The sequence below is a fragment of the Oryx dammah genome, unplaced genomic scaffold (assembly GCF_014754425.2).
Source record: "Oryx dammah isolate SB20612 unplaced genomic scaffold, SCBI_Odam_1.1 HiC_scaffold_27, whole genome shotgun sequence".
Classification (NCBI taxonomy): Eukaryota; Metazoa; Chordata; class Mammalia; order Artiodactyla; family Bovidae; genus Oryx; species Oryx dammah.
In genome coordinates, this window is record NW_024070211.1 from 69,652,537 (window position 1) to 69,679,140 (window position 26,604).

Here is a 26,604-nt window from a genome sequence, read left to right on the forward strand (position 1 = left end):
TAAGAAAAGTTGTATAGATGAACCTATTTGCAGGTCAGGAATAGAGACACAGACATCGAGAACAGATGTGTGGACACAAGGGGCAGAGGGATGAACTGGAAGACTGGGACTGCTGTTAAGTGCACTGCCATGTGTAAAATACATAACTAAGTGGGAACCTGCTTTATAGCACAAGGAGCTCAGCTAAGTGTTCTGTGATGACCTTGATGGATGGGACTGGGGAGTGAGAGGAAGGCTCAAGAGGGAAGGGATATATATATATACATATACATACATACATATAACTGATTCACTTTCTTATACCACATTGTAAAGGAACTATAATCCAATTAAAAAAAGAGATAAGAATTGACCTACTTTTTTCAATTTATCTAGTATTCCCCATTTTTGCCTAGTAGTTTTACTGCTAGAAAACTTGACTATCTTAAATATAAAAAGGAAAGTGTATCTTAATGGTACAAAAAATTGCCTTAGATTTATGGAAGCAAGATAATGTTACTCCTTACTTAATAGAAATCAGGAAATATTTGTTGAATGGGTAAAGGCTTAACATTAAAACTACATCAACTGAACTATGGGTCAAGATAGCAGATTAAACACATGCATTTAATGCTGTTCCCTCATGAAGTCCACTACGTTTATAGTAAATGAATTTTGTTTGTAAAGCCACACACATGGGCACGACAGAAAAGGAGATGATAGAAACACAATTCTGGAAGCTAAAAAGCAAATGAGGAAAAGAAAACTTAGCAGAACTGAGAAAGCTAACTCCTAAGTCAGTACTGAAGAAAAACTGAAAACCAACACAAGTTACATAACGGGCTCATCAAGAAGATCAAAAAAATGCCAGTCCCACCCAGACAACTTTGAAACTGCAGTGCTGGGAGAGGGACAGTGAGGAAGCAAGAAGAGGCTAAAGTAAGATAGGGTATATGGCTGAAGTAGTTTGAGAATCCAGTGAATCTCAACTTCTCATTCACTTCAGCCCCTTGATCCTGGGAGATTTTTGCCACACCATAAAATTCTGGAAGCTTATTCCCTTCAAGAAAGTAAAACACAGGGTCTCTGGGTTTGGAAGTACAATAAGAGTATGGACACTATCCTAAAAACAAAGGACATAAGTGACTATACACAAGAATGCTGACTGTTGCAATCTCAAGTCAGTTTCCAGAAGAGCCCTGGCAGTCAGATTTCCATGGCTCTGAGAGGACTGTGGGTGAGGACTGTGGGCAAGGTCTTCCTAGGGAAATCTGACCAGCACAAGAAGGAAGTCCCCCCAATACTGAGCATCCTCCTAAGCAAGAGCTCTGAGTTGATGACCTGTTGGTCAACCAGATTCACATACATAACCTTCTTTTTTCTATTCACAACCACGAAGAGGAAACCTCATTCACCAGACACCAGAATTAAAGGAAAACTTCTAAGTTAGAGAAGTCCCTCTCATGGAATACAGAGATCAAAGTGATAAAAAATATAAAAGCAGCTTGGAGAAAATAGAGACCATAATAAAAGCAAAACAAAAGGAAATATTTATAGTCTTAGGAAGATAATACAGACATGAAAGAAGCACAGAGATAAAATACAAGAAAATATATTCATGTAAGTTAAAACGAATTCTTAGTAATACAAAACATAAACAGAAAATAAAATGGAAATCTCAGCATTAAAATTTTAAGATAAAGTAAAGGGAATATACTGTAAGGCTAGAGGAAAAGAGATCTAAAATAGAAAATTAGAAAATTGGTTGATTACATCCAAATAATAGATGTTCTAGGGGAAAAAATGATAATAAAAACAGATGGGAGAAAATCATTATGAAAATAATTCGAGAAAAATTCCTGGAAATGGATGACAAGAATTTTTAGATGTAAAAACTGCATGAGTGCCCAGCACAGTGGAATGATCTATTTGTATAAGCTTCAAAAGTGGGGGAAAGAATAAACTTGGACAAAGAATAGAGGCTGGAGATGACAGCAGGTTTCTCAACAATCACTCTGAAAGCAAACACCTTTGGAAGAATGCCTGTAACATTCTGAAGGAAATTTATTTCTATCTAATCTAGTAGAAATTATTATAATGCTATAATAAAGATATTTTCAAACATGCAAGGTTAAAAAATATACTTCCCTCTCATTCTTTTTCATTAAATTACTGCAATATGAGTTCCACCTTGTGCAAAAAAAGAAAAAAAAAGAAAGAAAAAAAAGAAGAGAAAGAAAGAAAATAAACCAAAAAGAAGATGACATGGAAAATAGGTCATCCAACATGGGAGAAAGGATGAGAAAATCAAAGCATGTAATTAATACCTCCATAGGACTCCTGTGCAATAGATCTGGAGGACAACCAGTAGGGTTTATACCAAAGTACCCCAAAAGACAGACAACCCAAGGACTGTCATCTCTAAGATGCCAGTGCCATCCTTCTACTTTTTACAAGAGAGTAAAATGTCCAGGTAAGTCTGATCCTAATTTGTAGCTGGTCTTGGTTTACCTTGACACTGTGCTGATAAAATTTCTGCTCTTCCAACTGTCATACATCCTAGATCAATTGAAGAGACTCATTTTGCTTCACAGAAATGTTCTTTGATCCACTCCTGAGAGCTGTAGGAAGAGCACAATTCAATCAGGAGTAGAAAATAATACAGAGTCACCAACTCCTCTGGTCATGTTCCTGCAGGATGTCCAGTACCTTGTCTACACCTTAATCCTGCCACATGCCCTGAAGAGGAGACTCATGTCACCTTTACTCCCATAAAGGTGAAGCCAAGTGATTGCTCAGATTCGGTTGTTTGTCTTCTCCTGAGAACCTTCAAGGAAGAGTGGAAATTTGCCCTTTTCTTACACAGCTACTCAAATTTCAAAAATAATCTGCATTTCATTTGCAGATAATTATATTGGCAATACTATGATAAACGAAGCAAGAAATAATTAACAAAAGTCCAGGTAAAAAGTACTTCTGGAGAGTTGACAAGAAGATGCAATCAAGAAAGCTTCTAAAACACTGGCCATATTGTAATTTTTAAGTTTGGTAGTGGTTGGATAAGTGGTTGCTTTATTATTCATAAACTGTGTACACATTTCATATACTATACAACATATATCATAATTTGTACAAGTAAAAACAAACATCATACATTTTTCAAGGCTCTTTGCATTTGGATCCACTGATCCTATATGAACCTTGATTTGCTCATATTTTACATAATATGGTAAATACTTATTTTCTCATCATTGTCAAAAAAGAGGTTATTTGTAACAAATGCAGTATGTTGTAGAAGTAGAGATTCTTGAAGAGAGGAGTATTTAGGAAAGGCTTCCAAGGGTGAATGGAACCATGAAGGAAGATAAGATGTGGTTGCCTTCTCCGTGTAAGTATCACACTTTATTTTTAAAATTAATTTTATTGGAATATAGTTGCTTAACAGTATCACAGTTTATTTATTCCTCTCCCTGCTCCTGCCCTAGTGACAAGCACAGTGCTTAGAATATAGAAGGAGATCGATAAATATTGAGTGACTGGATGTATCATCAAGGAAAAGGCATTCTAATCTATAGCAGAAGGCAATTTGCTCTCATAGTATAGCTGAATTCTTTTTTCCCCTATAGACTATCTTTGTCCCCACTTCCCAGAATTACTGAATGAAAGAGTTTCTATAATGAGGTTTCGATTAAATTGTATCTGCTTTTCATTAATTGACATGAGTAAATTATTTGGGAACAGATGTTCATATTATATAAAAAGTGAATAATACAGATTTTCCAGTAGCTTTCACTGACCATCAGTGGTTTTCTCACCATACAGCTAAACTGCATGATTCTAAAGAATATTTTTCTTGTTTTGTTGATTCTACAAAACTTAAAAATTAATACTATAATTATGCCCTTGATTGTTTTTTCTTTAATTATCTTATTGAAGACAGAATTTCCATGGATGCTTCTGCTGCAATCGTTATATGAAAATGATGAGCTGAGGTCAGCAGAGTGACTTGGAAGAAACCCTGGAGGGGATTTGAGTAGTTGAGTTATTGGCTTGTGCTCTGAGGTTTTAATGTGGACGCTCATGAAAAATGAAATTCAAGACCTGCCATTGACCTGAGAGCAGCTAAATGTTTTTGAATGAGCCCATTTTCTTTGACTATGGGCTATGTTTATTCTCAAACTCCTCAAACAACTCTTCACTTTAACTCACACAGAATATTTAGATAATAATCATAGAAGGCTCCTCTCACAGATGTCACTGCCTCATTTATACAGCCTTTGTTTTGCTTTTGTCATTCTGGTTGGCTTTAGCTAGAGATACTTTGCTTTATTATTCTGTACCCAATAGCTATTTATAAAATGGCAATCATGTGCCATGAATTGTGCAAAGTTCTATGAATCAAATTATGAGAATAAACACATTAAACACTCTCCCCAAATACAAACTTATTTTACATAAAACAATTATACAAATATACTCCATGGTGTTTATTTTAAACAAATTTTTTTGAGGTGGGCCATTTTTAAAGTCTTTATTGAATTTGTTACAATATTCTTTCTGTTTTGTTTCAGTTTTTTCAGCCATGAGACTTGGGATCTCAGCTCCCCAACCAGAGACTGAATCTGTACCCCTTACATTGGAAAGTGAAGTCTTAACCGCTGGACCACCAGGGAAGTCTCAATGGTAAGTGCTTTGAGACAAACATATAAACCCATGTTCTAAATGTGTCATGTTAACTGGAGAATAAAATTTCTCTGGCAAAAATGGAATGAAGTTTCAAGAATACCTTCCCCTGTGATCAAACACTTAAAGTAAACTTGCAGATAGAGATAGGAAAAGGCAGGAAAACAGAGAGGAAATTCTGAGGAGAGGAGAGAATTCAGGAAGATGCTCAAAGCAGGAAGTCACCTGGCAATTTCAAGGACCTGAAAAAAAAAATATATATATATATATATTAAACTGGAGGTGAATGAGTGAGCTAAAGTGAAAAAGGAGACATAGGTAGGGGCTGGATCATATAGGCCATGGGACCATATTTGAGTTACTCTTCTTTAAAGGGCAACAAGAAGTCTTTGAAGAGTTTAAACCAGAAAAACAACTTGGTCACATTTGCACTTAAAGATCACTGTGCTGTGATATGGAGAAGGGTCTGAAGTGGGCAAGAATGAGTGTAACGAGAATAGTGGATCATTCAATGTTTTGTAACAAAACAAACAAAAAAGTGGGGTGGTTTTCTCAATATAGTTTGCATTAAGAAAATGTAGCGAGAGATTCATTTACACCTATAGGAGCAAAGTTAAGGAGCCAAATAGGAGTTGCAAGCCATTGGCATCCCTCAGCCTGAGAAGGCAAGGGGAGCAGAGTTTAGCAGAGCCTGAGAAGGGTCAGAGGAAGAAGTGGGACCAGCTGACAGGGCAGGGGATGGAGACAAATACTCTGATCTTTCCCCTGCTTGATATTGCTCTATTGCCAGTGCATCCCCATCCAGATCCACCTGAAGAGCAAGGATGTCAGGTACATGGGGAGATGGAAGAAATAACATGGATGTATTAGAACATTCCTTGGGCTGGCCTTCATCTCTGAGTTTGGATTAATCATCCAGCTAGGTTTAAGTAGCCTTTTCTCTCACCTAGAACCAGGAAACGAGCAGCTAGACTCTGTGGCAATAACACTCCCACAGAGTGACTGAAAGTTGATTTTCTAAGGTATTTTGCCTAAGGATAGCATCCCAGTTCAGTTCAGTTGCTCATGTTCAATTCTTTGCAACCCCGTGAACTATAGCACACCAGGCTTCCCTGTCCATCACCAACTCCCAGAGCTTGCTCAAACTCATGTCCATCAAGTTGGTGATGCCATCCAACCACCTCATCCTCTGTTGTCCCTTCTCCTGCTGCCTTCAGTATTTCCCAGCATCACAGTCTTTCTTTTTCAATGAGTCAGGTCTTCTAATCAGGCAGCCAAAGTATCCCATGCACTTTTAACTGACTTGTTGTTTAGTTGCTAAGTTGTGTCCAACTCTTTGCAACCCCATGGACTCCTCTGTCCATAGGATTTCCCAGGCAAGAATACTGGAGTGGGGTTGCCATGTCCTCCTCCAGGGGATCTTCCTGACTCAATGATCAAACCCACATTTCTTATGTCTCCTGCACTGGCAGACAGGTTCTTTTCCACTGAGTGACCTACTGGATGTTAAACACAATGACAGTGTATTAAAAAGCAGAGATATCACTTTGCCAACAAAGGTCCAAATAGTCAAATCTATGGTTTTTTTCAGTAGTCATGTATGAATGTGAGAGTTGGACCATGAAGAAGGCTGAGCACTGAAGAACTGATGCTTTTGAACTGCGGTACTGGAGAAGACTCTTGAGAGTCCCTTGAACAGCAAGGGACAGTCAATCCTAAAGGAAATCAATTCTTAATATTCATTGGAAGGACTGATGCTGAAGTTCCAATACTTTGGCAACTTGATGCGAAGAGCTGACTCACTGGAAAAGACCCTGATGCTGGGAAAGATAGAAGGTAGGAAGAGAAGGAGTTGACAGATGATGAGATGGTTGGATGGCATCACCTACTCAAGTGACATTAGTCTGAGCAAGCTCTGTGAGATAGGAAAGGACAGGAAAGTCTGGAGTGCTGCAGTACATGGGGAGTCTCAAAGTGGATATGATTGAGAAACTGAATAACAACTCTCCCATTACCTGTGAAACTCACTGACTTGCCCTTCCACAGGGTTTCAGAAGCACCCAAATGGATTCCTTAGCTGGTATCTACTCTGTAGTTACATCTGTGTAGTGCTTGGGTTGTGTGCGTATGGGAGGTGGCCATTCCATTGCTTATGCCTTAGGCTAAGAGTGACTCAGTGGTGCTGGATGTGTTCTTTTCCCAAGATCATCTTCAAGGAAGCTCCTGAAATAATCTCATTTCACACTGACAGTCCACTTTCCATTTCTGAACACTTTACCTCTTTACTGTTTGAGATTAATTTCTTATTTTTCACCTTCTGACTAAGAACCCTGTATATTTCCAAAATTCCTATTAATATCTAATTCCTCTGGCTCCAGGATCAAGTGTCTTTATTTCTTTGTGCAGCATGATGTCAGCATCAGAAAGCCTAATACAGTAACTTCTTGATCATATTTTAGAGATTGGATTACCATGACTGAGAAAACAAAAACAATCACACCAGACAATAGTCTTTCTCTTGGTACCAATGTAGGACATTAGGGAATATTCCCATTTGGATTGAGATTTTGATAAAAGGTGGATTGATGGAACATGATAGGTTTGGAGCCATCATGTTCTGTAAACCATCTGGGCTTTCACAAACTTTTTCTTTTTTTTATTGAGAGAGAAACAGGACATTATTGAAAAGTCACCCAGTTGAAAAACTGCTTCCAGGATTTAGTGACCCCACATTTTACCCAGAGCTAGTCCTAGAGTAGACAATCAATAAACTCTTATCTAAAGATTGATTTCACAACCATAACTATATCTCATTGCACATGGTTAAGAGCTATGATAGAGCTAATCACAGAGTCCAAAGGAAACCCTAAAAAAGGGTCCCCAAATCAAACTAAGGAAAGGGGAGTGCAACTGTTGACTATTTCTTAAAGTAAATATTCTAAGTGAAGTGAAGTCGCTCAGTCGTGTCCGACTCTTTGCTAACCCATGGAGTATATCCCACCAGGCTCCTCTGTCCATGGGATTTTCCAGGCAAGAATTCTGGAGTGGGTTGCCATTTCCTTTTCCAGGGGATCTAAATATTCTAAAGGGTAAGCAAATTATACAATATCAAAGAGGGAAAGTCAAAGAAAAGGGAATAGCTATTTATAGCTTGGGAAAGATGACTTCATCAGTATAATTGAAAATCATGTCCACCCATCACTGAGACACAAAGGCACAAAGTCTTTTCCATGGGATATCTTAGACTGCCATAGTTACACCTCATTCAGAGAAATCATGCTTATTGCAGCAAATTTCAAATTGCATAAAATAGATAACTAATGAGAACCTACTGTGTAGAACAAGGAACTCTACTCAGTGTTCTTTTGTGACCAATATGGGAAGGAAATCCAAAAAAGAAAAAAGAGTGGATATATGTATATGTATGGATGATTAACTTTGCTGTATAGCTGAAACTGACATAGCAGTATAAAGCAACTCTATTCCATAAAATAAAATGAAAAAAAAATTGTCTTGTGATGTTTTATCCTCTCTATTCTCTCCCTAACTTTAGAAACCCAAGCAGTGATTGGTAAAATAAAACAAGGTTGTATAAAAGTACAAGAAGAATTTACCCTCTTGGCTATCACTGTGCAGCCTCTCCCCCAATTGCCAATGGAAACAAGGGAAGACAAGGGAGGAACCTATATTTTCTGGTTGACCAGTGTAAACTCCCCTTGCTTCAGTGATTTTACACAATACAACTGATGTTGATGGATGCAACTCAAGGTATTTTGTTAGGTCAGCTGTGTTCCTTCGGCTGGCACACCAACCAGAGCCCCACAGATGATGAATAAGCATCGTTCACAAATCAGATTGCTATCCCGGTTTGCCAAAGAGCACTCCTTTTAGGCAATAAAATATGACTTTGTTTTCAGTGTCAGACATGATTAAGTTAAATGTGTGAAGATTCCTAACCTTATCGATTTCTTTGTATTATGCTCATATTTCTCATGCTTTTCAGCACCTTATCCATGCTCAAAATAGAGGAAGAAATTTGAAAGAACAGCTGTTGCTTAAGAGTCAAAGAGAGTATAGGCAGGGAGATGTGGCAAGATAGTTGGATGCATCACCAACTCAATGGACATGAGTTGAGCATGTAACTTGGAGATGGTGAGGGACAGGGAAGCCTGGTGTGCTGCAGTCCATGGGGTGGCAAAGGGTCAGACATGACTGAGCATCCAAAAAATAATACAGGCATAGGATACTAAAGATTTAGAGAAAGACTAGTGATTTTGCCTTTTATTCAGATTTGACTGTTTACTAAATAAGAACACTTTCATGGAGATGAACATAAAATCATACAGCAGGAACAGACCTGAGAAAAAGTTTAGTTAACTTTCTTCATTTTACAGATGGTACAGAGATAAAGAGCTTTTGATGTAATGACATGAGCTACCCGAAAATCACATAGAAACTAATAAAATCACAACTCAAATCTAAGCTTCTTGGTTCTGAAATAAGGTCACTTTCACATACTCTCGTGCAGTCTTCAACAACTCTAAGTCTCAGTTTCCTCATCTGTTAAGTAGAGATAATAGCATCTAACTCATAGGGTTGTTCTGGAATTGAATGGTCATAATACATGTAACATTTCTAAGCACAATGTAATACCCAATCAATATTTGTTTTTTTTATATTACAGTCTTAACACATGCTTTTAAAAAATATTTTTCTTAGGAGCTGGTCTCCTGAGAGGTCAACAATCAAATGTATAAGGACTCAAGTATACTTAAAAAGTACCCATTTATGTCCCAGTAAGTAGGTATTTTCCACTAAGATGCCTAAAATTCTTCCCCAAATGAATTTTTTTCTGAGTTAAGCATTAATCTCTCCCAAGAATACATTTTTATTATTACAATGTGAACATGCTTGAATTAATGCACCAATATCTGTGTGTCTAAATTGAACTGATTCTTTTATTCTAATACATTATAGAATAAGATGGAATAAGATTTCTAGAAAGTTAACTTATAATGTAGAACTAAAAATAGGAAGATGAAACACTGCAAGATTAGCAGACTCTCCACACACACATGCTAGATAGGTATATTGCCCCTTCCCAGTGGACTACAATGCTCTTATTCATGAGCCTCGTCAGAGCACAACCGAGGCAATGGGCAATTCTGAAAGGACACAATTGGAAGAAAATTACTAGAGAACAACAAAATCTCCGGAGAAGAAAGGAATGGGATTAAAGAATTGAGAAGTTATATAATATGGGAACAAGTTAAAGCATTGGGGGATATTTAGGAAGAAAATGTCAAAAGGGTAGAAAGAACATGATTGCTTTTCTCCAGTGTATAAAGGATTCCATGAAGGTATCATGCATCCTCTCAGGATGCCAGACCAGTCATTCAGCCCTCCTTCTAAATTCCCTGTTTTTCTCTTTGCAAAAAAACCTGATTGTTTATGTCTTTTTTTTCTCTTATTATATTTTAAGCTCCTTCAGAGTTGAGACCATGTCTGCTTTACCTTTGGAATCTCATTTTTAAGACAGCACTTAGCATAGAAAACTTTTTTTATTGAATGAACACATAAACTACCCTGCATAACTTCAAAGAGCAGAATTAAGACCATGGGTATAATTCTCAGAGAGATATTTAGATTCCAAAGCAAAGAAAAACACCATTAATGCTTCGAATGGCATATCAGTCTCCATTAGCAGTTCATGAAGAAAGAAGCATCCATGGCTCTTCCATAAAGAATGTGGGATCCTGCACTAGGATCCCTGAGAGGTTGCATTAATGACTGCTAAGATTAGTTTAGGCTTTTACATTTTTAATTGGAATAAATAGCCCTTAACTGGCTTCGCTGACATTTTCTTTCCTCTCTGATCCATCTTCCACATTTCTTTAGAAAGTGTTAAGCTACAGCACAAATGCCATCTTCACCTATATTTCTTGAAAAAATCACTGAGTATCCTTGCAAGTACCAGCATTTGTCAAAGAATGTTTTCGTAAACTGCTGATTCCATGAGATGGTCAACAATGAATTCCCTTGTAAAATAAATGTGCAAAATGCCACATTCTAGTCCTCTCTTCAAGACTGGAGACTATGGAATTCCTTGTATTTATGTTACAGAGACGCTATTATTGTTGTTTAGTCCCATCTTACTCTTATCAGACCCCATGAACTGTAGCCCACCAGGCTCCTCTGTCCATGAGATTTTCCAGGCAAGAATACAGAGTGGGCCATTTCCCTCTCCAGGGGATCTTGCTGACCCAGAGATCCAACCCATGTTTGCCTTGCAGGTGCATTCTTTACCACTGAGCCACCTGGGAGGTATTTCAGAGACATTTAGTTCAGTTCAGTTCAGTTCAGTAGCTCAGTCGTGTCCGATTCTTTGTGATCCCATGAATCACAGCACGCCAGGCCTCCCTGTCCATCACCAACTCCCGGAGTTCACTCAGACTCACATCCATCGAGTTGGTGATGCCATCCAGCCATCTCATTCTCTGTCGTCCCCTTTTCCTCCTGTCCCCAATCCCTCCCAGCATCAGAGTCTTCCAATGAGTCAACTCTTCGCATGAGGTGGCCAAAGTACTGGAGTTTCAGCTTTAGCATCATTCCTTCCAAAGGACACCAGGGCTGATCTCCTTCAGAATGGACTGTTTGGATCTCCTCGCAGTCCAAGGGACTCAGAAAAACACCAATTCAGTATACTAACGCATATATATGGAATTTAGAAAGATGGTAATGATAACCCTGTATGTGAGACAGCAAAAGAGACATAGATGTATAGAACAGTTTTTTGGACCCTGTGGGAGAGGGAGAGGGTGGGATGATTTGGGAGAATGGCATTGAAACATGTATAATATCATATATGAAATGAATCACCAGTCCAGGTTCAATGCATGATACTGGATGCTTGGGGCTGGTGCACTGGAACGACCCAGAGGGATGGTATGGGGAAGGAGGAGGGAGGGGGGTTCAGGATGGGGAACATGTGTATACCTGTGGTGGATTCATGTTGATGTATGGCAAAACCAATACAATACTGTAAAGTAATTAACCTCCAATTAAAATAAACAAATTTATATTTAAAAAAAGAGCCTTCTCCAACACCACAGTTCAAAATCATCAATTTTTCAGTGCTCAGCTTTCTTCACAGTCCAACTCTTACATCCATACATGACCATTGGAAAAACCATAGCCTTGACTAGACAGACCTTAGTCGGCAAAGTACTGTCTCTGCTTTTGAATATGCTATCTAGGTTGGTCATAACTTTTCTTCCAAGGAGTAAGCGTCTTTTAATTTCATGGCTGCAGTCACCATCTGCAGTGATTTTGGAGCCCAAAAAATAAAGTCTGACATGGTGTTTCCCCATCTATTTCCCATGAAGTGATGGGACCAGATGCCATGATCTTCATTTTCTGAATGTTGGGCTTTAAGCCAACTTTTTCACTCTCCTCTTTCACTTTCATCAAGAGGCTTTTTAGTTCCTCTTCACTTTCTGCCATAAGGGTGGTGTCATCTGCACTTCTGAGGTTATTGATATTTCTCCCAGCAATCTTGATTCCAGCTTGTGCTTCTTCCAACCCAGCGTTTCTCATGATATACTCTGCATATAAGTTAAATAAGCAGGGTGACAATATACAGCCTTGATGTACTCCTTTTCCTATTTGGAACCAGTCTGTTGTTCCATGTTCAGTTCTAACTGTTCCTTCCTAACCTGCATATAGGTTTCTCAAGAGGCAGGTTAGGTGGTCTGGTATTCCCATCTCTTTCAGAATTTTCCGCAGTTTATTGTGATCCACACAGTCAAAGGCTTTGGCATACACAGAGACATTGGTATATCCAAAATAGGAGACAAATTCAAATTGACTCTTTCTAGTCTTGTCTTAATCCAAGACAATTTCTTTCCATTTCAATATTACCCCGCAAGTGGTCGTATTTCTCATCTATTGTTCTTGGGAGTTAAAATTTTCAAACTGTGATATGAGATATGGCATCTCAGTTGAGTTGGATCATTGAGGAGAATGAGGAAGAGAAGATGAGATGAACTGTGTAGATTCCCTGGAGGATATCAAGCAACACTTAATGGACTAGTAGAGAGATCATCTGAGTTTTTTGTGACTTCACTTCTGGCATCATGATTAAGTAACCTGATGCTAAGACCACTTCCCTGAAGTTCAACAGCACATTTTCTACCCTTTTCCACCCTTCCTGTTCTCTCCACAGAGAGGTTCTTTCCTCTCCTCTCTTTGGTAAAATTCAACTCCCAGGCACTGTTATCTATAACCCATAGTAAAAGACAATAAGGGACTGATCAGTGACAGGGAGAGCTAACATCATGTACAGCTATCAATACGTACATGTGACACTCTTGAGATCCTGCTCAAATGCCCTTTGTCAGGCATATGCACATATGCACCCAGACCTGAGCTGCTGTAAGTGTTTGCTAACAGCTCATAACTGTCTTTTTTTTTTTTTTTTCCCCAGAGAATCACCCTCTCTAGAACTAAGGCCACCAAGCCTCAGAGTCATGCCCCTCTATATCTCTTCCTCTATGAAGCCAAGGACTGACTGACAAAGGTGGTACAAAAGCCGAGCCCTACCCCAAGGTGGCATCAAGTCTGTGGTTCACTGTATGCTCCAGAATTCCATGTAGGATCAGATTGAAGCCAGACTCAAGCTGTGACTACATCTTTGTTTAATTTCCCAGTCTTGCTTCTCTTACACTCTTCCTCTTAAGAGCACTCACTCAATAAATCAGGCCAAATTCTGGTAGCAGGCTCTGCTTCTAAAATATCCAATGTCAGACCAAAAGACCAATCACAGGGCTCAATTCTCTCCCAATATTCCAAATCCTTAAAAACCATTTTTCATGGCTTTCACTTTCTTCCTCATTTAGTTATTTATCTGCCTTTATAGCTATCATGAGGCTCCCCTGGTGGTTCAGACAGTAAAGAGTCTGCCTGCAGTGCAGGAGAGCAGGTTTGACCCTTGGGTCAAGAGGATCCCCTGGAGAAGGGAATGACAACCCACTCCAGTATTCTTGTCTGGAGAATTCCATGGTTAGAGGAGCCTGGTGGGCTACAGTCCATAGAGTTGCAAAGAGTTGGACACAACTGAGCAACTTTCACTTTCACATAGCCGTCATATCTTATAGGGGAGCAGTAACATTCTTTATGTATTTCCATAAAGAAGAGACATGCCTAGCAACTCAAAATAGAACCATTTTGACAGAGCATCTTCCCACTCACTGCTTCTCCCAATTGCTGATGAATATATAATTATTTGAAATTAAAGCACAATATCAAATATAGCAATACATTTATAACATTTATATTTACTTCTATAATTATAATTCCCAGATATTTTTTAGGCTCATGTATAAATATATACATTTTTAGCCATTATATATAAATAGATTCAATACTAGTGTACTGATTTATCTAAATCAAAGTATTTTATCTGATTTATCTTGCACAGTTAAGTTCTTACATCAAGTTTCAGTTTGTTTGTTTGTTTGTTTGTTTTTTAAAGAAAATCTATAGATATTGTAATCTTTGTGTTCTCACTGGGGTGCATGCATGCTCAGTCGCTCAGTCATGTCCAACTCTTTGTGACCTCATGGACTGCAGCCCACTAGGTTCCTCTGTCCCTGATTTTTCTGGCAAGAATACTGGAGTGGGTTGCCATTTCCTCCTCCAGGCTTTTTGGGATATGACCTTTATATTTACCAACAATTTGGCTGGGTATAAAAATCTTGGATAACAATTTCTTTACTTTATATAGTTTCTCTCCTGTGTTCTGCTATTGAATTGTACCAGGAAGAATTTTAGAACAGCTTTCTTTTTTCTGGACTGAGCTCTCATAGAAATTTGGTTTTATTCACCAGGATATGTTTCACATCAACTGTTCCCAAAACACAAATAGCCTTTTCTTCTTAACATTAAAATTCAGATCTTAATTGTTTTCAGCAAATGTTCCTTTAGTGGATATTTTAATTTTTTCTGCATTATATTATTTTCTTTTCCTGTATATTCTTTATTTGAATTTACATCTCCTTTGTCAGACCTCCATATTTATACACTTATTTATAAACATTTTAGTTTCTAATATTTTGTATTCTATTTTTTTCTATGATTGTCTCAAACTTTCTTTCTATGCTATGGATGCTATTTTCAACATTATCTTTTAACATCATGTGTGTTTAATTCAGTCACAATTTTTGATAGATATTCTTCTTCCATTCTATTTCTTTCCTAAGGTCTGCCTACATGTTTTTCCTCTCAATGTGATATGTGTGTATCTTTTAGTTATTCTCTTAATATCTTTTTTAAAACAGTTTACATTCACTTTATCTTAAAATATGAACTATATTTATCTAATTTCTTCTTCACTGTTTTTTTCCTATTATCATATTTGCCTTTTGTTTTCTATATTCCTCTCTATAGATCTTATGTTAGTTTCTTTCTGCTTATTATGCTTCTTGGAATGAGGAAATTTCTATCTGAACAAGTGATTTGCTGAATGATGTGGTGAAAGCATGACCTGGAGAAGCCAGGTTTTCCACTTGGGTATGTTGTCTCAGAAAAGTTTTATGTCAAATAATCCACATTTTCTTTCATGATTGGTTCTCCTGAGGTTTCGGTACTCATCTTTGGCTCAGCTTGGTTCTTAGCCAAATCCCATATCTCACACATTCTCTCTTTCATAATCTGTAGTTAGTTAGTTTGTTTTTTTCTCCCCCAAAGATATGGATAAGCATGTTTGTATGTGTGTGTTAGTTGTTCAATCGTGTCTGACTCTTTTGCAACCTCATGAAATATAGCCTGCCAGGCTCCTCTGTCCATGGAATTCTCCAGTCAAGAATACCGGAGTGGATGGCCATTCCCTTCTCCAAAGCAGGATTAAAGAATCTCTAATATTTTTCAGGGTTAGGAGAAGAAGGGACTGGCTATTAGCCCACTGTTATGGAGAAGCTGAAGCTTCTTCACTTCTTTTTCTTCCCATCAGTCTCATATTTATATAATCATCTTTAACTAGAGTCCCTCTTTCTATACATGTACCCATGCCTCATCCTGCTGCTCTTTCACCATTACATTCCTTTTTTCATTACCTAATGAAACTCTATATATACTTTTGGCCTTTCTTACTTTGTCTGCTGTCAATTTCCAAAATCTCTTATACATAAAACCAGCAGCATTCTTGCGGTAAGTGCTTTGCCTTTCAGCAATTTCCTTTATGAAGCAGCCTCTAGGAAGGCATCATTTACAAATTACAGATCATCTGTATTTTACTTTATTCATTTACTCACCCCTTATTCATTTACCAAATATTGAGTACCTCTGATGTACATTGGCCTAAATAGAAACTGAGGGGGGAAAAAATTCACTTACCACCACTTCATAAATCCCCTTCAGATAAACAAAAAAGTTTTAAGGAATTTGATAATAGTTTTAGAGGGCAATTTTATTTAGCCTGCATTTCTCACATCCATAAATATTATTAAGTGATGATTATCTGCTTTGCTCCTGACCGGGGAAATTGAATTTCATGAGCTACTGATGAGATTGATTTTTCTAAGAAAAGAACATTGGTCAGTTATTTCAGGAGACCTTTCTTTTTTCTTGGTGGTTGTAGTTTGAATATGTACTCCTGAGAAGATCTGAAGATGTGAGTATTTTTATAATAACCTGACCACAATACATGAAGGGGAAAGTAAGATGACTTCATGTAAATACCATATTTGAATTAGTAAGGATATAGTTTGTAGACATCTAAAACAAATCCTTCCATTACCTGAGTTCTTTGGAGGAAATATGCCAAGAAACATATAATTAAGTAATAGACTAATACACCTATCAGATGGAAAAAATAAAAAGTGAATGATGGCTGCTGTTTTGAAGAAAAAAGAAACCATATTTACAACTGGCTATGAAGTTATCCTCTTTTTCAGCAGAATGCAGAGAAATCTGATCAGGAACTACGGTTATAACTATGGCTCTATTCTGAGTCTGAGATTCAGTTGTAGATAAAGTGTCAACAGAAAATGAACTGAGGAGTTTGGCCCTCTTTTTCTCACCAGGGTAGGGTGTACAGGATTGGAAGTTGCTTTGCAACGTGTAGTATATAACTCAGTGTCTCAGACCTTTGAATCCTTTTTTAGATCAATGTATGCAAAGTGAATGCACTAGCCAGTTGGTATCTAAGGCAGTGGTCCCCAACTTTTTGTTACGAGGGACCAATTTTGTGAAAGACAATATCCATTAACTGAGGGGTTGGGGGGATGGTTTCAGAATAGAATAAGTCAAGTCTATTACATTTTATTATGCCACTGCTGATCTGATAGGAGGCAGAGCTCAGGTAGTAATGTGAGTCACGGGGAGTGGCTGTAAATACAGATGAAGCTTCCCTCACTCTCGAAGCCACTCACTTCCTGCTGTGCAGCCCTCTTTCTAACAGACCACAGATCTGTACCAGGCTTAGGCCTGGGGGTTGGTGATCCCTGATCTAAGATCAGAGGTGACCAAATAACCAATGCTGATTCTAAAAAATGATTGAACAGAAGTTTGTATCATATTGTTGTTGTCCTGTCTCTAAATCGTGTCCAACCCTGTGATCCGGTGAACAGCACTCAGAGTAAGCCAGCCTTCCCTGTCCTTCGCTATCTCCCAGAGCTTGCTCAAACTCATCCATTGAGTCGGTGATGCCATCCAATCATCTCATCCTCTGTGATCCCCTTCTCCTCCTGCCCTCAATGTTTCCCAGCATCAGGGTCTTTTTCAATGAGTTGGCTCTTTGTGTCAGGTGGCCAAAGTACTAGAGCTTCAGCATCAGCCCTTCCAATGAATACTCAGGGTCAATTTCCTTTAGGATTGACTATTTTGGTCTCCTTGCTGTCTCAAGAGTCTTCTCCATCTCCACAGTTTGAAAGCATCAGTTCTTCAGTGCTCAACCTTCTTTATGGTCCAACTCTCACATCTGTACATGACTACTGGAAAAACCATAGCTTTGATTGTACAGATCTTTGTTGGCAAAGTGATGTTTCTGCTTTTCAATATCATGAGGTCTATAAATAATTCTCTTACACTGTCAATGAAGATAAAGTTGGGACATTATATGACTAAAATTGAGATAAATAGTGGGAATTTTAGTGACAGGAAACTTGAGTTTCTCTATCCTACTCATGGAACCTCCTGGAAGCATTAAACCCTTGGTCTCAGTACCTGACAAGTGTACATAAACAGAGATATTTCCCTTAAAATTTTCATATCAATGAACAGTGTTATAATTATACAAACTTTATCTCTACAAGTGACTATAGAACTCCTCCAAGTAAGCTTCAAATCTCTTTCAAAAATCTTTTCTTATGTTGGACTAGTGACTAAAAGGGCTACCCAGGTGTAACCAGTGGTAAAGAACCCATCTGCCAATTCAGAAGACACAAGAGACTCAAGTTAGATCCCTAGGTGAGGAAGATACCCTGGAGGAGGGCATGCAAATCCACTCCAGCATTCTTGCCTGGAGAAACCCATGTTCAGAGAAGTCTGGTGGGCTACAGTCCAGTTGGTCACAAAGAGTCAGACATGACTGAAATGACTTAGCACACACAGTGATTAAATGCAAATAAGCCTAGAGTTTCTCAGGGCTCAGGGAGAGCCCTTGACCTCACTTCTCAGGCTTCAGGCAATCATAGCTGAGCAGATAAACCTCCAAGGAACACAGTTTGAAAATCTGAGCTGATTGGTACAGGGTTCCATAGCTAGACAGTGACAGAGCAAGGATTAGAAGCTGGATAACCAGCTTCAATGCCAGTACTCTTCACCAATGCTTTTCAAATTTCAGTGAACACACGGATCACTTAGAACTCTTATTAAAATGCAGATTCAATTCCATGATTCTGAGGGGATCTTGAAACACTGTACTGCTAACTGCTCCCAGGTGACATCAATGTTGCTTGTCCAAGAAGCACACTTGGACCAGCAAGGCTTTATACTAAACCACATTGCCCACAATGAACAAGCATACTGGAAAGAAACTTAATCTAAGCTATAAACCACTTTTTTAAAAAACAATTCACTCAGACCTTCCTTTTTCACAATCTTGACTAATCTCCACTTAACACTTGTCCAAAGAGGGAATAAGCAGAGTAAAGAGAAGAAGGAAAATTTTTGTTTTAAAGTGGCCCACCAACTGATCCTTAAAGAATTAATATGCAAATAGAAAATGGCTCACATTAGGCCTGATTATTTTGGAAAGTATAAAACCAAGTTTGAAAATGTTGACTTTAAAATATATATATATTTGAGGGAGGATCCACAGATGAAATGAGTACAGAAAATGTAAAGCTGACAGCCACAGAAACATTGCCCAGGATATGAAGGTCACCCTCAGGGGTCCTCCACAGTCCTTTTGTGGACTCATAACCCCTGAGTCTTCCTCTTAAAGCCTAGCACTCACCTCACAAACCTAGACTGTGTATTAAAGAGTAAAGGCATCATTTTGCTGGCAAAGGTCCGTGTAGTCAAGGTTATGGTCTTTCCAGAAGTCTTGTACAGAAGTGAGAGTTGTACCATAAAGAAGGCTGAGCACCAAAGAACTGATGCTTTCTAATTGTGGTGCAGGAGAAGACTCTTCAGATACTCTTAGAAAGCAAGGTGACCAAACAAATCAATCCTGGAAATCAACCGTGAATATTCTCTGGAAGGACTGATGCTGAAGCTGAACCTCAAATACTTTGGCCACCTGATGCGAAGAAACAACTCATTGGAAAAGACCTCAATGCTGGGAAAGATTGAAGGCAGGAGAAGAGGGCAACAGAGGATGAGTTGGTTGGATGTCATCACTGATTCAATGGACAAACTTTGAGAGATGAACTTGGGCAAACTTTGAGAGATGGCAAGGGACAGGGAGGCCTGGTGTGCTGCAGTCCATGGGGTCTCAAAGAGTTGGACATGACTTAGCGACTGAACAAGAACTCACTTCACTACGTAGGATAACACCAAGCTTTCCTATCAACCATTATATGTTCTTTCCCCTGCAGTCATACTCCATACATCTGAGGCAATTGATCAAATAATTTGCAGGTTAAAAATAACAATGTGCTTTCATTTTAAGACAGCATTTGGATTTATATAAGGACCTTAGAAACATTGATGAAATTAATGATAAAAATATAGGTTAAATGTTTTACATGCTTTCTTATAGTCTTTATTATATCATGAAGACAGTTGATTCCCTAACAATGCAAACTTGATGAAACAGATAGGCCTTTTAAAGAGAGGTTGATGAAACTGGAGCCTATTATACAGAGTGAAGTAAGCCAGAAAGAAAAACACCAATACAGTATACTAACACATATATATGGAATTTAGAAAGATGGTAATGATAACCCTGTATGTGAGACAGCAAAAGAGACACAGATACATAGAACAGTCTTTTGGACTCTGTGGGAGAGGGAGAGGGTGGAATGATTTGGGAGAATGGCATTGAAACATGTATAATATCATATATGAAACGAATCACCAGCCCAGGTTCAATTCATGATACTGGATGCTTGGGGCTGGTGCACTGGGACAACCCAGAGGGATGGTACGGGGAGGGAGCAGGGAGGGGGGTTCAGGATGGGGAACACGTGTATACCTGTGGTGGATTCATGTTGATGTATGGCAAAACCAATACAATACTGTAAAGTAATTAACCTCCAATTAAAATAAATAAATTTATATTTTAAAAAAATAATAAAGAGAGGTTGTACTCCTCAAATCCTAACAGTCTGGTTATTACTTGTATATTGTCACCCTGCTTATTTAACTTCTATGCAGACTACATCAAGTGAAATGTACTGGATGAAGCACAAGCTGGAATCAAGATTGCTGGGAGAAATATCAATAACCTCAGATATGCAGATGATATCACCCTTATGGCAGAAAGTGAAGAAGAACTAAAGAGCCTCTTGATGAAAGTAAAAGAGGAGAGTGAAAAAGTTGGCTTAAAGCTCAACATTCAGAAAACGAAGATCATGGCATTTGGTCCCATCACTTCATGGCAAATAGATGGGGAAACAGTGGAAACAGTGGCTGACTTTATTTTTCTGGGCTCCAAAATCACTGCAGATGGTGATTGCATCCATGAAATTAAAGGCCACTTACTCCTTGGAAGGAAAGTTATGACCAACCTAGACAGCATGTTAAAAACCAGAGACATTACTTTGCCAACAAAGGTCCATCTAGTAAAGGCTATGGTTTTTCCAGTAGTCATGTATGGATGTAAGAGTTGGAGTATAAAAAGAGCTGAACACTGAAGAATTGATGCTTTTGAACTATGGTGTTGGAGAAGACTCTTGAGGTCCCTTGGACTGCAAGGAGATCCAACCAGAGAAAGCAGTCCTGGGTGTTCACTGGAAGGACTAATGTTGAAGCTGAAACTCCAATACTTTGGCCACCTGATGCGAAGGTGGCCACTTCATTTGGAAAGACCCTGATGCTGGGAAAGATTGAAGGCAGGAGGAGAAGGGGATGACAGAGGATGAGATGACTGGATGGTATCACTGACTCAATGGACATGAGTTTGGATAAGCTCAGGGAGCTGGTGATAGACAGGGATGCCTGGCGTTCTGCAGTCCATGGGGTCACAAAGAGTCAGACACGATGGAGTGACTGAACTGAACTGAACTATAGTATCAAATCCTCAATGGGAACTAAAGTGAATTTCCATGTAAAGAAGTTCTCAGTAAATCAGTAACAAGGATATAGAATTCCTTCAATTTAGTTGGGAAAAGAGCCACATTTTAAGAAGCTGATGGAGAATTGATTATATTGATCTTTACCCATCAAAGTCACTGAGAATACAACGTAAGAACAGTCTTTTGTACCCTTTGCAATGTCTGAATGCAAATCCCTGACTTGGCCTTCAAAAATTCCTGTAAGAAACTCTACCTAAAGATTTAGCTTCTTTGGGTGCAAAATAGCATTACTTCATGAACGCAAAAGCAGAATTTTTTTTTAAGTCCAATAATTTATTCTCACAAAACTGTTCTGTTCCATTTACATTTTTAAATAAAGGGCTCTCTTCTGAGTTTAATGTGGTAAATGAGTTTAAACTCTTTAGAAACATACATTGGTATTGCTCTCTTGTAATTTGGTAAAGTACAGGTGAGGCATTTGAATAATGAAAAAGAGGCATTTCTCCTCAATACTACATTAAGTAAAAGCAAATCACTAACTTATAATCCTGTTTCCATGGAAACCTAAGTATAGAGCCAGTCTGATGCAAGGCTTTTCTCCTGGTATACATATTTTCCCCCTGCTTGAAATATACTTTTGATTGCTGTCCAAAGGCTAAAGAGTAGTGCTGAGAACCAAATGATCATCTTTGGTCCTTTTACTGGGTTAATAGAGCTGTATAAGTAACTAAAATAGACAATAGCACAGCCTCATCATGGCAGGACTGTAGGAAGGACTGGCTGGAAAAATGGACTTTGAGGGGGAAAAAATTGCCTTAACGAATCCGCTTGCCTTAGTTGAGATTTGGAGATTAAATCTGAACTTCTCAACTCCATCTTCATTATTTCCTAAGCTGTGTGCCTCACATGCCTCTGCCTGGGCATCAGCCTGTTAAAGGACAATGTTCTCCACCACCCCCATAATCTATAGCTAGAGTAGAATCATACAAATGATTCCCCCTCCCAACCCCGGAGCAGTTGTTCTCAAGTGTTGTTATGGGACCAGCAATATCAGTAGCATCTGGGAGTATGTTAAAAAATGCCAATTCTTGGATTCCACCTCAAGTCTACTGAACCAGAGACTCAGGAGAGGCCCAGCAGTACATTTTAACAAGCCTTCTGGATGGTTCTAATGTATGTTTGCAGAAGCACCAGTTACTCACCTGTATGAACAGTGACTTGTAGGGAGACACGGACTTTGATTTGGAGCTAAGTTACCCTCAGCACACAGGGAAGAGTGGCTAGGATTCATATCTCATCTATAGTATCTGCCCTAGGAGAGATCCTTAAGGAAACTAAATATCCTGGGGGTATTTGATATTTAAAGTTAGAAAAAGGATGACAGGATGACATGAGGGGTGAGGTTATATGGGGTAGTGGATTAAGCTCAATTTTTTTTTTTTAAAGAAGAGGCAGCAAACTATTTCTTATATCATATTGAACTTTCTCTTACTCGGGGACCACCCCTGACTCCAAATGGTAACTAACTAAACAAACGTATGAATATACAATATTTGAATTTAGACTTTTCAAGGTGCATGCTGTACTATTTCCTATCCACCTGGAAACAGTTTTTTATTTGCATCTAAATCAGCATTTTATTTTTAGGGAAAAAAAGAATGGTATCAGAATACATTGCACCAAAAACTCTTTTTGTAAATTAAATCTTCAGTAAGGTGCCTACCTTCCTAAGGTACCCTAGTCTTCTTGTCAGCTTTTGTTGGAACACCACATTAGGTTAGATGCCCACTGAAGAGTTGCTGGAAAGGGAATCTGGGGACCTTAAAAACTCCTTCTAACACTAAAATTCTCTCCTCATATGACAAATTGGGTTCTTGGAAGACACAGTGGTTATCAGTCTCAACATTCATTCTGAACACCAATGCCAAAAAGAAAAAGTATAGTAGAAGGTAGAATGTTGGAAAGCAAAGCCTCAGTTCAGTTAAAGTCACTCAGTCATGTCCGATTCTTTATGACCCCATGGACTATAACGTGCTAGGCTTCCCTGTCCATCACCAACTCCCAGAGCTTGCTCAAACTCATGTCCATTGAATCGGTAATGTCATTCAACCAACTCATCCTCTGTCGACCCCTTCTCCTCCTGCCTTCAATCTTTCCCAGCATCAGGGTCTTTTAAAATGAGTCAGTTCTTCGCATCAGGTGGCCAAAGTATTGGAGCTTCAGCATCACACCTTCCAATGAACCTTCAGGACTAATTTCCTTTAGGATGGACTGATTGGATCTCCTTGCAGTCCGAGGGACTCTCAAGAGTCTTCTTCAACACCACAGTTCAAAAGCATCAATTCTTCACTGAACAGCTTTATTAATAGCCCAACTCTCACATCCATACATTACTACTGGAAAAACCATAGCTCTGATTATATGGACCTTTGTAAAGCCTATCCTAGAATAAAATCAGAAACTATCTTAGGGCTAAATCTTCACTCCAAGCATGTTTATTTTTCTCTTGGCTCTTTCCCTTCACAGAGCATACATAAAAAGTTTAATTATTTGAAGACACTTGTATCTAGAGTCCAATTTAATCAAATATCTGCTATACACTGTAGCATGCTATATAATATTACCCATGCATAATGTGCTTTTCCTTATTACTAGAAATGAGTGAATACAGTGAGTATTGTTTGGGAGTAAGGCCATGATACTTTGTAACTCCTATTACTGTTGTAGGGAATTGGGGAAAATACTATGAGACCCTAAACCAGCTTTTCTCCGGCCTCCATTTTGGAGTAATGTACACCTTTTACAGCAATAGAAAAGACAAAGTTATTGTAGCTATTTCATCTAGAAAAATCACTGCATCCTTTTAAGTTACTATATCAACCTATCTGACCTGAGGGACAATGAGTAACATAGACAAACCCCAAGTCTTTGCCAGGGATCCAGCAACCTTTCCCTATAGAATGTAAGTATCACTAACCTTTTTAGGGAAGAGTTTATCTTTTTATTTAAGACTATACCCTTTTCCTTTAAGCAATTCATAATGAGATTAAGACCTAGAGAAGCTTCAGTATATGTCATAATCATATCCATTTTCTGTCCCCTCACCCAGGGAAGGGAAGAAAACATCTCCATCATCTCCATCACTGGCTAGAGATGACAGCTTGGAAATTACCTGAAGGTACTTGGCTGACAGCTGTGGGCACCCTCTCCTACTACATCCCCCCCAAAGTGATAAATGCCAAGGAAACAGGACCATGTAGACTAGTGACATTTTCCACCTTCAAGCAAAGACTTGAAATTAATGCAGGTAATGTCAAACTACCACTTGGGCACTGTATTTAATTGAGAATTCACAAGACTGTGTAGCAGGTTTTTCTGTCTTGGTGTTTGACTAAAATGATCAAGGTGTGCGGTTCACATCTTATCTGGTCAAAATAATATTGGTTTCTTTCTCCTTTTTCTTCACTTTACAAGGCATCATAGGCAGTGATGCGGCCCCTAGAAAAGGCAAATGTTCAGTGACCTGTTGTTTACATTATACAATCTCTAACCTCTGCATAATGATGCTCAAGGTGGGTCAAGGTGAAGGCACTACTTAGCAAGGAGTGTGACCAACCAGTGCCTGTTCCCATGCTGAGGACAACACCTGCACAGTTCTGCTTCTAGTACCTAGAGAGTTGGCATGTCTACAGAGAAATTCATAACCCACTTCTAAAAACATGCATGCTTTGCTAGTTGGGAATTAATATTCTCAGAATCATGTATCAAGGAGAAAATTCTGGCTAACTTATGATATGTAAGGGGAAGTAACTACTGGTGGATGTGCCTAACAGTGTGCTGCAAAGGGAGGAAGAAATGTACTTTTCTCAGTGCCTCTGGCCTTCCTGGGACCATAGTCAACACTTTCTTACACAGTAATACAATGAATCCTGAGCCATTCTCTCAATTTTACAGAAGCAAAAGCTAAGGCCACAGTTTGTGCATACTGTCAGGCTTGTCTGAAGCATGGAAGTCTCTGCCAAAAGGATGAATAAAAGCATAAGGTGCAGTTTCTGTGTCATCAAGTCAGTGACACAAATTGACATGAAATTGTTCAATCCTAAGGTGTGTGGAAATGATGTGGGAGGGAGGAGATACTTTATGAACAGTGAGAACTCAAAATGTTAAAGGAAGAAAAAGTCAGGTATGTTTTGCACAGAAAGACCTTCCCCTTTCCCAGGTTACCAAACTAACATCAGGGTTCACTAACTCAGAATAAGATCATCTGGATTTTGTTTTACAAAGGACAAAAGGACAAAGTTTAACAAAAGGTGGGACCAGACTCTCTCTGGGATCTGCTATTACTATATTTGTTTCCCAAATAAAAATATCTCTACACCACTGACACATTCAAAGACAGCAATCCCTTGAGAGGAATCACGTGCATCATTTCCACAGGTGCCTGGAGAACTTTATGGACAACCTTTTAATTGCTACTTTTAAAAGCAGACGATGGAATAAAACACTCTCTAACAAGTGAGAGAATGTATGGAAAACTTATCATCTGGAAATAATACAGAGCAAGAAGCAATTTGAAACTCACAGACAGTGTGTGCCTAGAGGAAACTTCCTGTGCCAGCGGCGATGCCATCACACTCGGGCTCCCTTGTTAGTTAAGGATCACTTTGTGGATCAAACTCACAGCAGAACTTTGAATTATTTTGTGGTTTGGGAGCCAATGTGCATTAAGAGCTGATGGAGGCTAATCCTCCTTGTCTTCACTTACTACAGATCATTACATAGCGTTTATACCAATAATTGAGTTCAATTAGTCTGGGAGTGTTCCAGAAACTGAACTTAAGCCCTGAGACATAAACTCGAAGGTTTATGTCTTCCCTGACATCACCTTTAGAGAGTTATATATACTTATTTTTTTCTGCTGCACTTTCAGAGGACTAACTTCAGAAACAGCCAGTCATTCCTTTCTGAATGTCTTTATTTATTTATTTATTTCTGGTGCTTAACATTTTATTTTATTAAGTTTTAATATAAATTTATTTATTTTAATTGGTGATTAATTACTTAACAATATTGTATTGGTTTTGCCATACATCAACATGAATCCATGAATCCGCCACAGGTATACGTGTGTTCCCCATCCTGAAACCCCCTCCCTCCTCCCTCTCCATACCATCCCTCTGGGTCATCCCAGTGCACCAGCCCCAAGTATGCAGTATCATGCATCGAACCTGGACTGGTGATTGGTTTCATATATGATATTATA